Source organism: Tamandua tetradactyla, chromosome 7, assembly GCF_023851605.1.
Source record: "Tamandua tetradactyla isolate mTamTet1 chromosome 7, mTamTet1.pri, whole genome shotgun sequence".
NCBI lineage: Eukaryota > Metazoa > Chordata > Mammalia > Pilosa > Myrmecophagidae > Tamandua > Tamandua tetradactyla.
Window position 1 is genome coordinate 71,689,562 of NC_135333.1, and position 15,944 is coordinate 71,705,505.

Consider the following 15,944-nt stretch of genomic DNA (forward strand, 5'->3'; position numbering starts at 1 on the left):
ATAGTAAATGCTCAATAAATGTTAGAGCATATAAGGTGAAACAGGAGATTGATTTGACCTCATTTCTGCTTTTGTAGAATGTGACCGTTGTACAATACACATCCTCTGTGATTCCTTTTAAGTTTATACATCTTATCCCTGTGGTTAGATTGATAGTCCAAACCAGAAACTGGACCAATTGTTTAAGGAGGCAGATGGTCATTGGATTTGTGCCAGGGCAGTTATTTGCATTGTTCCAGGAAGGAGGAAGGAGCATCAATTGTATACTGTGATCTAGAATCTGCCTAACTGGTCTGAAATTGTGCAAATTAGTATAATATTTGGTTAATTTAGTCCAAGAAAAACATGTGGAAACTGCTTCTTACCTACTCCTTCCTCCAGGACTCAAAAAAAAAAAAGAGAGAAGATTCAAGGACAACTGACCTCTTATTTTCCCTTATGAATGAAAAGATTGTACAAATAAGAAAGCACTTATTCAATATTAGAACATATTCTAGTTTCAGAAGAAGACTGTTTTAGTCTGGCAAAGCTGCCAGAATAAAACACACCAGAGATGGATCAACTTTTAATAAAAGGTGATTTATTTAGTTAAAAATGTATAGTTCAGAGGAAAGGCAGCTAACTTTCATCTGAGGTTCTCTGTTACATGGAAAGTCACATGGTGATGTCTGCTCCCTTCTCTCCTGATTTCTGGGTTCCCATGGCCCTTTCCTGGGGCAATTCCTTTCTTCATCCCCAAACTTCTGGGCTGAGCTGCGAGTGCTAAGATGAGGTATGCTGAGCTGCTTGGTCTGTGCTGTGTTGAACTCTCTTCCAATCTCTTTTAAGCCTCCCGCTAATTAAATTAAACATCCCTTATTGCAGAAGGCAATCTCCTTAACTGACTGCAGATATAATGAGTCATAGATGAATTTCACACGCTAATAATTCAAGTCCATAGCAACAGAACTAGGCACTATCACCTGATCAAGTTGAGACCTGAACCTATCACAAACACTAAGTGCTGTGTGGAAAATCTTTAAAGTTCTGAACTGTGTGTTCCTTTACCTATTAGCGTAATATCTTTAAAGTATGATCAAGAAATAAAGATAGGAGCTACCAGTGCTATCATCCTACATCAAACAAAGAGAGTGTGAGAATAGAGCATTGTTGTGAAATCTTTATTATTCACGATAGCCTGACCAAGAAAAATGTACTTCTATTTTTAATCATGGGCTAGTTTTGGAGAAATAACACAACCATACAGATTAACAAACTGAAAGAAAGACTTTTGGTCACCCAGCTAATCAAGTCACACAGCATAACCTGAATTCTAACTTTTCCAACGTTTCATCCTATTATACAAATAAAATTAAGAACAGCACATATGATCTCCCTCTACTAACTCTCGTAAAATTTCAGATAGATTTGAAGCCATTTTTCCTCAACTTGTTTCATTTTATGACAGATGAGCAAGTACCTCTCCTCCATTTAAGGCCAACTCTTGCACTTGCATCTATCTATCTATATACTTAATTTTCTGGTAATTTCAGTTGTGTAGCAGTTATGAAAAAAACATAACTCTCTGAATAAATTGCTACCAGGGATTTTCCAATTTATGCTCTGCCACTATCAAAGGTACTTTATTTATGAGTCTCCACCTTTTAGAATGATGCCTTGAGCCAAAACGCATTGCAATTGGCCTCTTCCCCCTAACAACTTCCAATTTTCTACTTGTAGAATTTTCAATTTCTTGGGAAAAATGAAGGCATTAGGAAAGTTGGAAAGATAAAGCAAGGGAAATAAGGGCAAATAGATATGCCCACTGCATATAGAAGTCCCAGCAGAGCTGTCAGTCTGTTTGTTTCTATTTTGGGTCGGGTCTTGATTTCTGTGTAGAGAAATGGTTTTATAGAGAGGGTATGGAACTTCTTTTTATTTTTTAAAAGTGAACATTTGCAGTGCACTTGAAATTGCTGATTCATTGTGTGTTTTCCCTATTTGAACATGAGTTCAATCAAGGCAGGCACTAAAAGACTATGTCTTCTTTCCCACTGCATTTTCAGTGCCTGGACCTTTATTGTATATGGCGTGGTCATCACACCTCACATGACTCACTCCCGTACACAAGTAGTGCCTATTAGACATCATTTATTCATTCAAAAAATTGCAAGTTGACTTAAATTTTTTTAGTTACTTTGGTTTATTTGGAGAGAAGATTGTAGAGACCCAAAGTGGAAGCAGGAAGATCACTAGGTTGGCTATGGAAGAGATACACACAGGGGTGATAATAGATGTGTACTGGTGTGGTAGCTGGCAGATGGCATAAAAAAGACGTATTTGAAATATATTAGGAAGGTGGCATCTACTGGACTTGATCTAAAGGGTGAAAGAAAGTAAGGAATCAAGAACGGCTCTCTATTTGCTACTGGATGAACAGTACCGATTTCTGAGACAAGGTGCCAGTGAGCAAGGAAATAAATGTCCCCCTTTACATATGCTATATATAAAATACAAATCCTTTTTTTCGGACATCAGGTAGACATGTCAAATTGGCAATTGTATAAATCACTCTGAAGTGTAGGGACAGATGGGAGCTAAAGATATAAACTTGGAAACTTTGGGCCTCACTGGAATGTAATTAATACTCATATCAAATATTGCCAGGCCAGTTAATTTCTTGTCAGGTTATTAAACCAAAGACAACAATTTTGTTTATCTTAAGGCTATATAAAATTAGTGGTTATACACTTCCAAAGTTAATTTATTCTCTGTAAATTCTCAAGATTCTCAATTTGTGATCATGTGGGACTTTAAAAACTCATGATTTTCCCTTGGAGTTTAATATATTTACATAAGATATCTGGATTTAAAATACAAATCCTGTTGTTTTAGGTCAATAGTCTCTCTAAGCTTAACCAAAAAAAAAAAAACAGGAAAGGAAGAAAGAAAATAAACAGCTTTTGACAGAGTTTATAAGGGTTTAAGAATTCTAATATCTGTGAATCTCAGAGGACTATTTATTTTACACTTTGATCATAGATTAAGTATGTGTTATTCCTTATTCTGGTGAGAGCAAATTCAATTAACATATATTTGTAGAGGGCCAAAAAAAGTTCTTTCTGTTGGGTCTATTCTTTGATGTAAGACCGATAATCTACACTATGGTTTTACATTTTATGTTCCAGAGGTAATCTCAAGAAGAAATAATCCTTTTAGATTATGATTAGGAGGAATAGTTCAATATAAATATTGCCAAAATGAAAATAATGACTTTAGGCAAATGCTCATGTACATATGTAAGTTCATTTAGCAAATATTTTAGGAATAATTTATATCAACAGATTCATAATAGAGAGAATGGTGTGCATTACTTTTGGCTTCAGTATTTTGATAATGAAGACTGCTAGGGAGTCAATAAAGTACTGTATAGTTTGAGCAAATTAAAACTGTTTTGTGAACTAGATGTACTATGAATACTCATATTATCTGGTATTTAATACAGCATTTTCCGAGATGATTAGTCCAGGTGTTTTCTGACTTGCAAAAGTACCTTCGTCAGGATGAAACCAGAACTTCTAACTTAATCTCAATTGACTGCATGAAGAACAGTTGACCTTTACAGAATCTTTGAAATGGGGATTCTTCATATTTTATTGAGATCCATTTTTATTACATCCTTCTTATCTGGGGAGTAGGAACGTAAGAAGCTCAGAGAGATGATTCAGAAAAACCAACCAAAATCTCCACACCTAGTATATTATTACTATAATAAACACTTTTCAACTTAAATAGAATATCTTTTTTCTTAAATCTGCAAGAGGTAAGTCAATACAAGTTATGAAAATCATTGGACCTCTTTCAATAAATTATTGGGACCACTTGTCTGTAGAGGTAGAATGTATCAGTCGGGTTTTTCCAATGAATTTGAGCAGAAAATGAATTTATTGAGTAGCTTACTGTTGATGTTCCACTTGATTGCACTAAAGCCCACAGCCCTAAAGGATTCTTTACCAGTTGTGTGCTCCTAATTTCACAACTTGGGAAATGTGACCCATTGATGGCTCCACTTGGACAAGGGAGTTTTATTTGCCTTATCTTAAATTTAACCACTGGATTGTGATATATGACAAGGTTCCAGGAGCTCATGTTGGTTCCATTCATAATCCTGCCCCATTGTGTACCAGCAACCCTATGGTTACTTAAGATTTTGGATGTATTTTACTGGAAGTAACCAGGTAGCAGTCTCAGTTTTCAGTTCAGTGAAACTATTCTTAAGCATATTGATAAAAATGTATCTCTTCTGGATCCTAAAACATCTAAACCAGAAACACCCAGATTCCACAGAATGAAAAGAAAGTATTTTGCAGTAGTCACTACCAAATCTGCATCTTGGTTTTCAGACATACATATTACATCTCTGGAAGAAACAGGACCACAGTCTTCAACATAATGCATTCCTAAACTTCCTGACATTCAGTTCTTCAGTGTTTCTCATTTTAAGCCTCTAACCATCTTGCCACACATTTGTTAGGGCTCATGAAATGGTGTAGGTACTTACCTCATGCTATTTGGTGGACTTGTCATATGCTTTGATTATTTTCCAATTGTGTATTTCACCTTCTAAGGAAAAGTTAAATAACACCATTCTCAGATTATTTTGCAGCCAAGAATATAGCCAAGACTGGTTAAAGTGGTTTCATTCAATCAGAAGCACTGGAAGAGGCTTGGATTCAGAAGTGAGAAAACTGAGGAGACACATGGGGGAGTCATATTCTGGAAAATGTGATGGTGGCAACTACTAATTCATTGAGGATAAGATGGACAAAACCTTTTTTTTTTTTTTTGCATTTAGTCATAAATATTTACTCTACAGATCAAGGAACCAAAGTAGGGATTCTGATCATTGCTAGGCAATCAGTTATAACCACCATTGAGGTCTATGCAGACAGCTGAACTCAGATGTTAGGTAGAAGGGCCTCCTTCATGCACAGAAGAAAAAATTTACAACTTAGATTTGTTTTCTCATAAGCTAAAACACATATTTTGTTTTTTTACTGAAATATAATATTATGGGCAGGGACAATATGTGATATATATTTGTATTGTACTGTGTCCATATGCCATAACCCACCTAGAACTAGGTATCCAAATTCCCACTGTAAATATGCAATGTTCACATGTTGATAATGAATAGTTGGATGGATTACTTAATTAATGAAATGCTGCTATTTTGACCAAGCTTATTTAATATAAATATGACAAAGGATGTGAAAATAACCCTGCGTCTTGTGATTTATCCTTCTTGCAACACATTACAAGCAACGAGCTCTCTTGGGAGAGTAAAGAATGAGATTTGTGTTACAAAGCTAGAGACCTACCCATATCAGTGCTCACCATGAAAACTGTGATCTAAAGTTTTATCAAGAATTTAAAAGTAAGAAATTATATCTATATAGGTAAATGTTTGCAATATAACAAGAGGAACATTAGCTTTCAGGGACTTAAGAAATAACTACATTTTTCAGATATTGATAGCAGTTAACTAGGTAACACTTGAAGAATTAAGCATCATGTTGTAGATTTTTTACATTTATATTTTCTTAAAATACAATTTATTTTTAAAGGAATTTTACTGAAATATATTCACACACCATAAGATTCATCCAAAGCATGCAATCAATGGCTTTTAGTATATTCACAGAGTCGTACATTCGACACCACACTTTCAGAACATTTTTGTTACTCAACAAAGAAAAACCCTGTACACCTTAACACTCACCTCTCAACTCTATGCCCTTCTCCAGCCCTATGTAACCACTAATCTAACTCTGTCTCTAAAGGTTTATTTACATTTAATTTCTATATAAATGGAATCATTCAATATGAAGTACTTTGTATCTTGTTTCTTTCACGTAGCCTAATGTTTTTTTTAATTCATTTTTTAATTACAGAAGTTGTAGGTTTACAGAAAAGTCATGCAGAAGATACAATGCTCCCATATACCCCCATATTGTCGACACTTTGCATAGGTGTGGTACCTTTACTACAATTGATGGGAGAATATTAAAATATTACTTAAACTATAGTCCATAGTTTACATTGGGTGTATTTTCCCCATTATTAACATCTTATAATAATGTTGTACAGTTGTTATAATTAATAAAAAAAATTCTTATATTTGAACGAGTAACCATAATCCTTTGTCAACAACAAGGTTCACTGTATTAGACAGTCCCTGTTTTATTTTCTAACTTTCCTTGTAGAAACATACATGACCCAGAACTTCCCCTTTCAACCACATTAGTCAGCATGATTCAATGCTGTCCTTACGCTCACAACAATGTGTTACTATCACCACTATGTATTTTGAAACATTTATAATCAACCTAAATAGAAATTTTTCACAAAATAAGCATCAGCTTCCCATTCTCTGTGCCCATTGTATTCCCCCTCCATTCTAAATTCTAACTGGCTATTAAAATTACTTCTTATCAGTGACACCATACAATATTTGTTCTTTTGTGACTGGCTTATTTCACTCAATATAATGTCCTCAGGTTCCATCCATGTTATTGCTTGCATCAGGACTTTATTCCTTCTTACACCTGAATAATGGTCCATCATATGTGTACACCAAATTTTGTTTATCCATTCATTGGTGATAGACACTTGGGTTGCTTCCATCTTTTGGCAATTGTGAATAATGACATGAAGAACACTGGTTGTGCAAATGTCTGTTCAAGTCCCTGCTTTCACTTCTTCTAGGCATATACCTAGTAGTGGGATTACCAGATCATATGGCAATTCTATACTGAGTTTCCTGGGGAACCACCAAACTGTCTTCCACTGCCACAACTGCATCGTTTTACCTTCCCACCAGCAATGAGTGAATGTTCTTATTTCTAAACCTCCTGTCCAACACTTGTAGTTTTCTATTTTTTTTAATAGTGACCATTCTACTGGGTGTGAAATGATGTCTCATGGTTTTGATTTGCATTTGCCTATAGTTAGTGATGTTGAACATCTTTTCATGTGCTTTTTCACCATGTGCATATCGTCTTTGGAAAAATGACTATTCAATTATTTTGTTCACTTTTTAATTGGGTTGTTTGTCTTTTTTGTTGAGTTATATGATTTCTGCATATTTTCTGGATTTTAAATCTTATCGAATATGTGGTTTCAAATATTTTCTTCCATTGAATAGGTTGCCTTTTCACTTTTTTGACAGAGTCCATTGAAGCACAAAAGTTTTTAATTTTGAGGAAGTCCATTTATCCATTTTTTCTTTCATTACTTGTGCTTTGGGTGTCAAGCCTTCAATACTATTGTCTCCCACAAGATCTTGAAGATCCTTATGCTTTCTTCTAGTAGTTTTATTGTACCGGTTCTTATATTTAGTTCTTTGATCCATTTTGAATTATTTTTTTTATAATGTGTGGGATGGGGTCCTTGTTCATTTTTTTTTTTTTTTTGCATGCGGATATCCCATTCTCCCAGCACTATTTGCTGAAGAGACTATTCTGTCCCAGTTGAGTGGACTGGGCAGCTTTGTCAAATATCAGTTGACTATAGATATAAGGTTTTATTTCTGAACTCTTAGCTCAATTCCATTGGTCAATATATCTATATTTATGCTAGTTCTATGCTATTTTGGCTACTGTAGCTTTGTAATATGCTTTAAAGTCCTCCAACTTCATTTTTCTTTAGCAAGATGTTTTTAACTATTCAGGCTCCCTTATCCTTCCAAATAATTTGATAATTGACTGTTCCTTTACTGCAAAGCAGGCTGTTGGAATTTTGATTGGGAGTGCATTAAATCTGTTAATAAATTTGGGTAGAATTGACATCTTAACAATATTTAATCTTCCAAGCCATGAACATGGAATGCCCTACCTTTATTTAGGTTTTTTAAATTTCTTTTAAGAATGTTTTTGTACCTTTCTGTGTACTGGTCCCTTATATCCTTGGTTAAATTTATTCCTAGATATTTGATTACTTTAGTTTGCTATTATAAATGAAATTGTTCTTGATTTATTCCTCAGATTGCTTGTTGCTGGTGTGTAGAGTAATGTCTATACATGTTGATCTTATATCCCACCACTTTGCTGAACTTGTTTATTAGCGATAGACGCTTTGTGGTACATTTAAACAAATTTTCTATATATAGGATCATATCATCTGCAAATGTGAACATTTTATTTCTTCCTTTCTCATTTAGATGCCTTTATTTTTCCCTAACTGCTCTTCTAGAACTTCTAGCACAGTGTTGAATAACAGTGGGTGTCCTTGTCTTGTTCCAGATTTTAGAAGGAAAACTTTTAGGCTTTCATCATTGACTGTCATGTTAGCTGTGATTTATTTTAATTTTTTTTAGATATATATGCCCTATATCATATTGAAGAAGTTCCCTTCTATTCCTGTCTTTTGAAGTGTTTTTTTATCAAAAAACGATGCTAGATTTTGTCAAATGCCTCTCCTGCATCAATTGAGATGATTATGTGATTCTTCCTTCGACGTGTTAATGCAGAGTATTACATTAACTGATTTTCTTGCGCCATATCACCCTTCCATACCTAGGATGAAACCCATTGATCATGGTATATCATTCTGGCAATGTTATGTTAGATTTGATTTGCGACTACTTTGTTGAGGATTTTTGCATCTATATTCATTGAAGAAATTGGTTTATAGTTTTCTTTTCTTGTAGTATCCTTGTTTGGCTTTAACATTTAATATTAAAAGTTGGCCTCATTGAATGAGTTAGGGTGTGTTACCTCCTCCTCAGTTTTTTGGAAGAGTTTGAGCAGGACTGATATTAATTCTTCTAGGAATGACTGGTAGAATTTACCTGTGAAGTCATCTGGCCCTGGGCTTTACTTTGTTGGGATGTGTTTGATGACTGATCCAGTTTCTACTAGTAATTGGCATGTTGAGGTCTTCTACTTATTCTAGAGTCAGTGTAAGTGGACTATGTATTTCTAGGGATTTTTCCATTTCATCTAAATTGTTTGAACTGTTGGCATACAGTTGTTCATAGTATTCTTTTATCTTCCTCTTTATTTCTATAGGTTCAGAGATAATGTTACCTCTCTCATTTCTGATTTATTTATTTGAATCTACTCTCTTTTCTTTTTTGTCAGTCTATTTGTCTGTTTTATCTGATTTATTTATTTTATTGACCTTTTCATAGAACCAACTTTGGATTTTCTTAATTCTCTCTATAATTTTTTTTTTTGTATGCTGTATGGTAGGGGTCACATTTTATTCTTTTTCCATGTGATTACCCCCTTATTGCAGCACCATTTTTTGAAAAAATACATATTTTTTGGTGTGTTGGGGGCAAGTGCATGGACTGGGAATTGAACCTGGGTTTCCCACATGGCAGGTGAGAATTCTACCACTGAAGTACCCTTGCACCCCCTCTCTATAGTTTTTTAATTCTCAATTTTATTTATTTATTGCTTTAATCTTTGCTATTTCTTTTCTTCTGCTTGCTTTGGGTTAAGTTGCTGTTCCTTCTCTAGGTTTTTGATTTAACTCCCCCCTTTTTTTTCACTGTAGGCATTTAGGGCTGTAAATTTCTCTCTTAGGATTGCCTTCACTCATCCTATGAGTTTTGATATATTGTATTCTGATTTTCATTCATCTTGAGATAGTTATTTCTTTTGCAGTGTCTTCTGTGATCCACTAATTGTTTAAGAATATGTTGTTTAACTTCCATATATTTATGAATTTTCCAGTTCTCTGCCTGTTATTTATTCCCAGATTTGTTATATTATGGTCAAAGAAAGTGCTTTGTATGATTTCAATCTTTTTAAATTTATTGAAACTTGTTTTGTGATCCAACATGTGGTCAATGCTGGAGAGTGACCCATGAGCACTTAAGAAGAATGTATATTCTGCTGTTTTGGGGTAAATGCTCTGTACATATCTTAGATATAGTTCATTTATAATATTATTCAAATTCTCTGTTTCTTTACTGATAGAATAAAGAAACATTGTCTAGATGTTCAATCTATTGATGAGAATGTTGTATCGAAATCTCCAAATACTATTGTAGAGATATCTATTTTTCCCTTCAGTTTTGCCAGTGGTTGCCTTATGTATTTTGGGGTGTCATGGTTAGGTGTATAGAAATTTATTTCTTCTTGGTGGATGGAGCATTTTCTTAATATATAGTGCCCTTCTTAGTCTCTCATAACAGTTTTTCATTTAAAGTCTATGTTGTCCAATATTAGCATAGCTACCCCAGCTCTTTTTTGTTTACTGTTGGTATGGAATATCTTTGTCCAACCTTTCACTCTCAACTTAGTTGTGTCTTTGGATCTAAGCTGAGTCTTTTGTAGACAGTATACAGTTGGATCACACATTTTTATCCATTCTGCTAATCCGTGTCTTTTGAATGGATAGTTTAATCCATTAAAACTCTATGCTATTACTGCAAAGGAAGTACTTATTTCAACCATGTTACCCTTTTTTTTTTAAAAAAAACATATCTTATTTTCATCTCTCTTTTTACCCTTTTGGCTAGCTTTACTGGTAATCTTCATTTCTACACTCTACTTCAACCTCTCTTTCTTGTCTTTTCCTTTCAGCCTGAAGAAATCCCACTAGTTTATTTCTTATAGGGGCTGTCTCTTGTTGACAAACTTTCTCAATTTCTATGTATTTGAGAATATTTTTAAATGTCTTTCATTTTGTTAGATAGAGAATTCTTGGCTAGCAATTTTTCCTCTTTCAATACTTTAAATATATCATGCCACTACCTTCTCACTTCCTTGGTTTCTGATGAGAAATTGACACTTAGACTTATTGCATTTCCCTTGAATGTGACTAATTATGCTTCTCTTGTTGCTTCCAGGATCCTCCCTTTATCTTTGGCATTTGACATTGATTAGTATGTGTCTTGTAGTAGGTCCTTTAGGATTTAACCTGTTGGGAGTATGTTATGCCTTTTAGGCATGTATATCTATGTCTTCCATAAGAGTTGGGAAATTTTTGGCCATTATTTCCTCCCTATATGCTTTCTACCCTCTTTCCCTTCTCTTCTTTTTCTGAGACATACATGACACATATGTATGTGCACTTTGTGCCTTCATTTAAATCTTGTTCAATTTTTTTTGGGGGGGGGATGAGGTGCATGGGCCGGCAATCAAACCTGGGTCTCTTGCACAGCAGGCAAGCATTCTACCACTCAACCACCCATGCACCCTTCAATTTTCTCTATTCTTTTCTCTGTCTGTTATTCTGTCTATAAGATTTAGATTGTCTGATCTTCTTCTTGGCTGATTCTTTCTTCTACTTACTCAAATTTGTTGTTGTGTGCCTCTCATATATATTTAATCACTCAGTTGTGCCTTTTGTTCCTATAAGTTCTGTTATGTTTCTTTGAATACTTTCAAATTCTTATTTACACAGATTGTCATCTTAATATCCTTTATTTCTTTAGCCGTACTTCATTTTATCTTCTTGATAAGAAGAAAGATACCACAAGCCTTTCTGATGACTCCCTGAAGCAATACTTTCCTGGACTGTCCAGCAGATGGTGCCCTTCAGCAAATGGTTCCTTGCAGCCCTGAGGAGGCACTGAGTCTTTAAACTTTCTCTGTTTCCACCCCTCTCTGGGCTGGGGTTGAAATAATGGCCATGGCCAACCTTCTCCTGGGTGGCCTGAAATAGCAGGTCACAACCAGGACTCAGGGATCTGAATTCATTGATCAAAACCCATGATCAGTGCTCAGCCATGCCTCTACCCTGTTCTTGGGCAAAAGGACCCATGTCCCTCTCTGTCTACAGCAGCCAATCAGGGGCCAGACCCTGAGGCAGCCTGCTTTCATGACTAGGGAATGGGTGCTGGCAGCTACTGTGGGGCAAGTTATTCTCAGCTATTTACTGCAGTTTCTCAGCCTCTTCCTTGGATGCTGCACAGGGCTCCCCTGGCCTCCAGAAACTCAGAACACTTGCTGCAGACAGTTCCTGCCAGTCCACTAGCAGTTTTGGAGGAGGAGTGAATCCTGGAACCCCACCACCTTCCCAGGAAGTTCAATTTATATTTGGTATGAAGTAAAAGCCCAGCATTTAGCCTGAAAACGTACATATTTAACTGTAATTGTTCAGCCAGGGCTGGTAACTGTAGGTCATGATTGTTCTTGAATATTGAATAAGCTTATAACAGAGTACATTTTTTTATTCAAGTTCTGAAAAAATGTATTGATGCTACCAAATGCTATTAGCCAGAATTAATAACAGACCTAGCTCAGTATTTGTAGTAGTCAAGGTCCACTGAAGAGACAGAAGACATTTTTAACAGGAAAATTTAAGATGAACAGTTATCAGCATGGTTAAATATGGAAATGAATGCAAAAGATTGAACATAATTAGTCTAATGTTTACAGAGAAATGTGAATATGTATATAGATAATTAATATGATTTATGTTTATTAAGAATATTTTAAACTTTATTAAAATGGTAAATTCAGTTGAATATAGACTTTTTAATATTTAATGTACTGATAATTTAATTACATTTTAAACCTTTCGTTAAAGTTGTCATATATCTGAGTGTTGATACATCTGTATAAATACATATATAGAAATGTGGTAATTTAACCTTTATTACAAATGTTTATATAAATGGTACGCACAATGAGTAAAATTTGTATTTCCCCTAAAATGACTAAGTTTTTCTGTGCCCAGAAAAGAGATGCTCTTTTATGTCACCATAATATTCTATTAACCTTTTCTTGGTGTATTTTAGTTAAAATTTCTTTTTAAAAATTTCCTATTTAATTTGTGCTTCTTTCTGTGATTTATTTTCAAAATGCAGTATTGTATTTATATTTTGTTTCCTGTGACAATACTCAATTTTGCCTTTCCAAATTTACATCCAAATTAGGTATAATAAAACTCTTTTTGTGTGTAATTGTTTAGGGGATTCTTGAAAGGCCTCCGGTAACACATCTGCTTCTTATTTTATGCAAAACAATGGGGAGAGAATAATAAAAATAAGTTTTTTTTGGTCATTCTTCAAAATTTAGTTCATAACGACTGTAAGAACACTTTTACTTACCAAACTTAAAGTAAAAGTTAAAAAGCTGATAAGTCTAAAAGAACGTTCACCTTCCTAGGTTTATTTGTGTATAAGTTAAGTAATATAATGTAAATATGTTTCAATAATTGCGTACTTTTGAGATTAAAAAAAGCATGCTTATGTTTAAACATGAAGACTGGTCTAACGGTTCATGAAAATATTTTATTTCTAGGAGTCTAGATTTCAATAGTCTTGTCAAATAGTAACATTCTTAGTACACTTTATGGAGTAAGTTAAGATCTTGGAATTAGATTGAACCCTTCATTTTTTTATCTCTTGTTCACATTTTTCTGTCCTTCTAAATGCAGCAGCTTTCCTTTCCTTACCTAAGAAAATAAAATCCCGTAGTGGTTTTATCTCTGTTATAAAATTATTTATGCTTTTGCATACACTTTTGTAGATTCCCTTGGATAATCCTGATTTAATTTTGTTTTATAACTGTTTATTCAAAATAATTAAAAAAATAGCAAGAAATTATTAAGCATGCTATACTATTACTGATTCAAATTCAGTCTTGGAACATGAGGCTCCTGCAAATGTAAATTAAATATCCCCAACTTAGAGATAAAGCTCAATAATTTAAATAAATGTATGTTCTAGTATTAGTGGTCATTGCTTAATTTGAGAACTCCATTTCACTGAGAAAGCTATTTGCTTTGTAGGGCTTTTGGTTTTACTTAAAATTTCATTGTCCTTTTCAATCCTCAGTAAAAAGTAGAAGGAAGAAATGGAATTCAGAAACTTAAAATTAGCACAGCTTTCATCAGCTCTAGAACTTGCATGGTCCAAAGTATTGCCTTAAGCCCTAATGACCAGACTCCCTCTTATGAATTAATAAAAGGCTAACTCATGTATTTAAGACAGAAAGCTGATATGACTTGATACAATCAGTCTTATTAAACAGGTACAAGCAGCTTTCCTAAAACAAGCTCTCAAGCACATGGAAATGTAGTCTTCTCAAAGAGACATAACAGAAAATCCACCCTTAATGGTTCAAAGGAAAGGATGTTATCAGGTATTGTAGCAACCAGCCAAGTAGAACAGTAAAGATCTGGATATCACAGATTATTGTTCCAAGGATTGATTACTGTTCTGGCCTTTATCAAAGGTGGGGCCATGAGAAAGAAAACAACATCCCTGAGAGTTCCTAGATGTGTTCTCCTGTTGAACATAATTATCTCACAGAATACAAACATTACACACAGTCACGCTGGGACCACGATGGAGTGAGACAAAAAAACAGACCTCTTTTTAATAATATCTGAGCATATTATTAAATATATAATAATTATACATATATAAAACACATTATATATATATATATTATCAGAACACTGCACTGCAAAGATGACCAAATATCTCCTTTCCAAGCTATTTGCTGCTTCTTTCCTAATTGTAGCTGCAAGTCATTCCTACCTTTACGTAATGCTTAATCAACAAATTGCCCCTGCTTTCAGAGAACATTCAATCCAGAACAAGCCCCAGTTTCTTGAACCGTCCCTTATATCACCTAATGCAGCCCATAACCTGTAATGGGCCTTCCTCACAGCACTTATTGAAATACTCAATTGTGTATGGTAGAGTTAATTTAGGGCTGGACTAGACAAGTAAATCTACCTTGTCTGGTTTTCATGCTTGATGGAGATGAAAGCAATGGGATTTATGAAGTGCTGGTCAACATTTGAAATTCTCAGGTGACCCTTAGGGCATTTGTTGACTGACAATTTTCAGCTGACAATCAGTAGGACAGCTTGATTTGATAACATGACGAGAGGGGACATAAAAATGCAGATGAGAACTTTTGTCTTGAGTTCTCTCCAAGCCATGATGCCTTGTATATATCTTGGTGGTGCAATCCAGAGACAGAGTATGACATGTACAAGTAAGGTCCTTGAGAGGCTTCCATCTGGAAGTCTCCAGAAGTCCAAATATTTGCCTACATTTTTGTTCTATTGCTGCACTCCATCTTCCACCTTTAAATAAAAGCCCTATGTGAGTGTGTTCTGTGGAGTCTGATGAGTGCTTTCAAATATCCAAGCTGGTTAAGACTTTGTACCTATGGATCACCATGGAGTGTTGTCTCCCTTGCTGTAGCAAGCAATAAATCCAGCATTAACTCAGATATTTCTTGGTCGGCTTAGTTTGGTGTACATCGATAAGGAAAGTCCAGCACCAAATCTAGAAGGCATATTTATATCAGTGGAAAACAAATATATACACTCTGCTCCTTGAGCTCCCTCTTTCTATCTTTCTTTCTTTTTCCTTTGTGCTCTCCCTCCCTTCCTTCCTTTCCTAAAGGACAATAAAATAATAGGGGTAGAAATAATCCAATAACACTATCTAGAGGCTGGAATCTGAGTAAAAATGTAGCCAAAGGACTATTTTCTTCCAGAAGCCTCAGAATGTAATGGAGAATTTAAAAAACAAACAAATAATCAAGCAAACAAACAACGAGACTTGCATCCATGGGCGGGGGGACCTAGGAATAGTGTCTGCCATCCATATATGAGATATAATACACATAAGGTAAACAAAAATTGAGGCAAAGGAGACAGTTCTGGATTTGATGACCCCTATTTGGAAGAGCAGTGGTCCTGGGGGCATGTGCAGAAAGCATTGCCATAATTCTACTAATAGTGCTATTTGTAGGACTAAGGGTAGAACAGTAAACAAAACACATGGAGCAGTGGGTAATGCCCTTGGATTTTGCAGTCACAAGCTGAAAAGTGAGACCTTTCTCCCAAAAGAGACTGATACCTGGTGTTCTAATTTGCTAGCTGCCAGAATGCAATATAAGGAGAATTTAATAAGTTGCTGGCTTACAGTTCTAAGGCTGAGAAAATGTCCCAATCAAAACAAGTCTATAGAAATG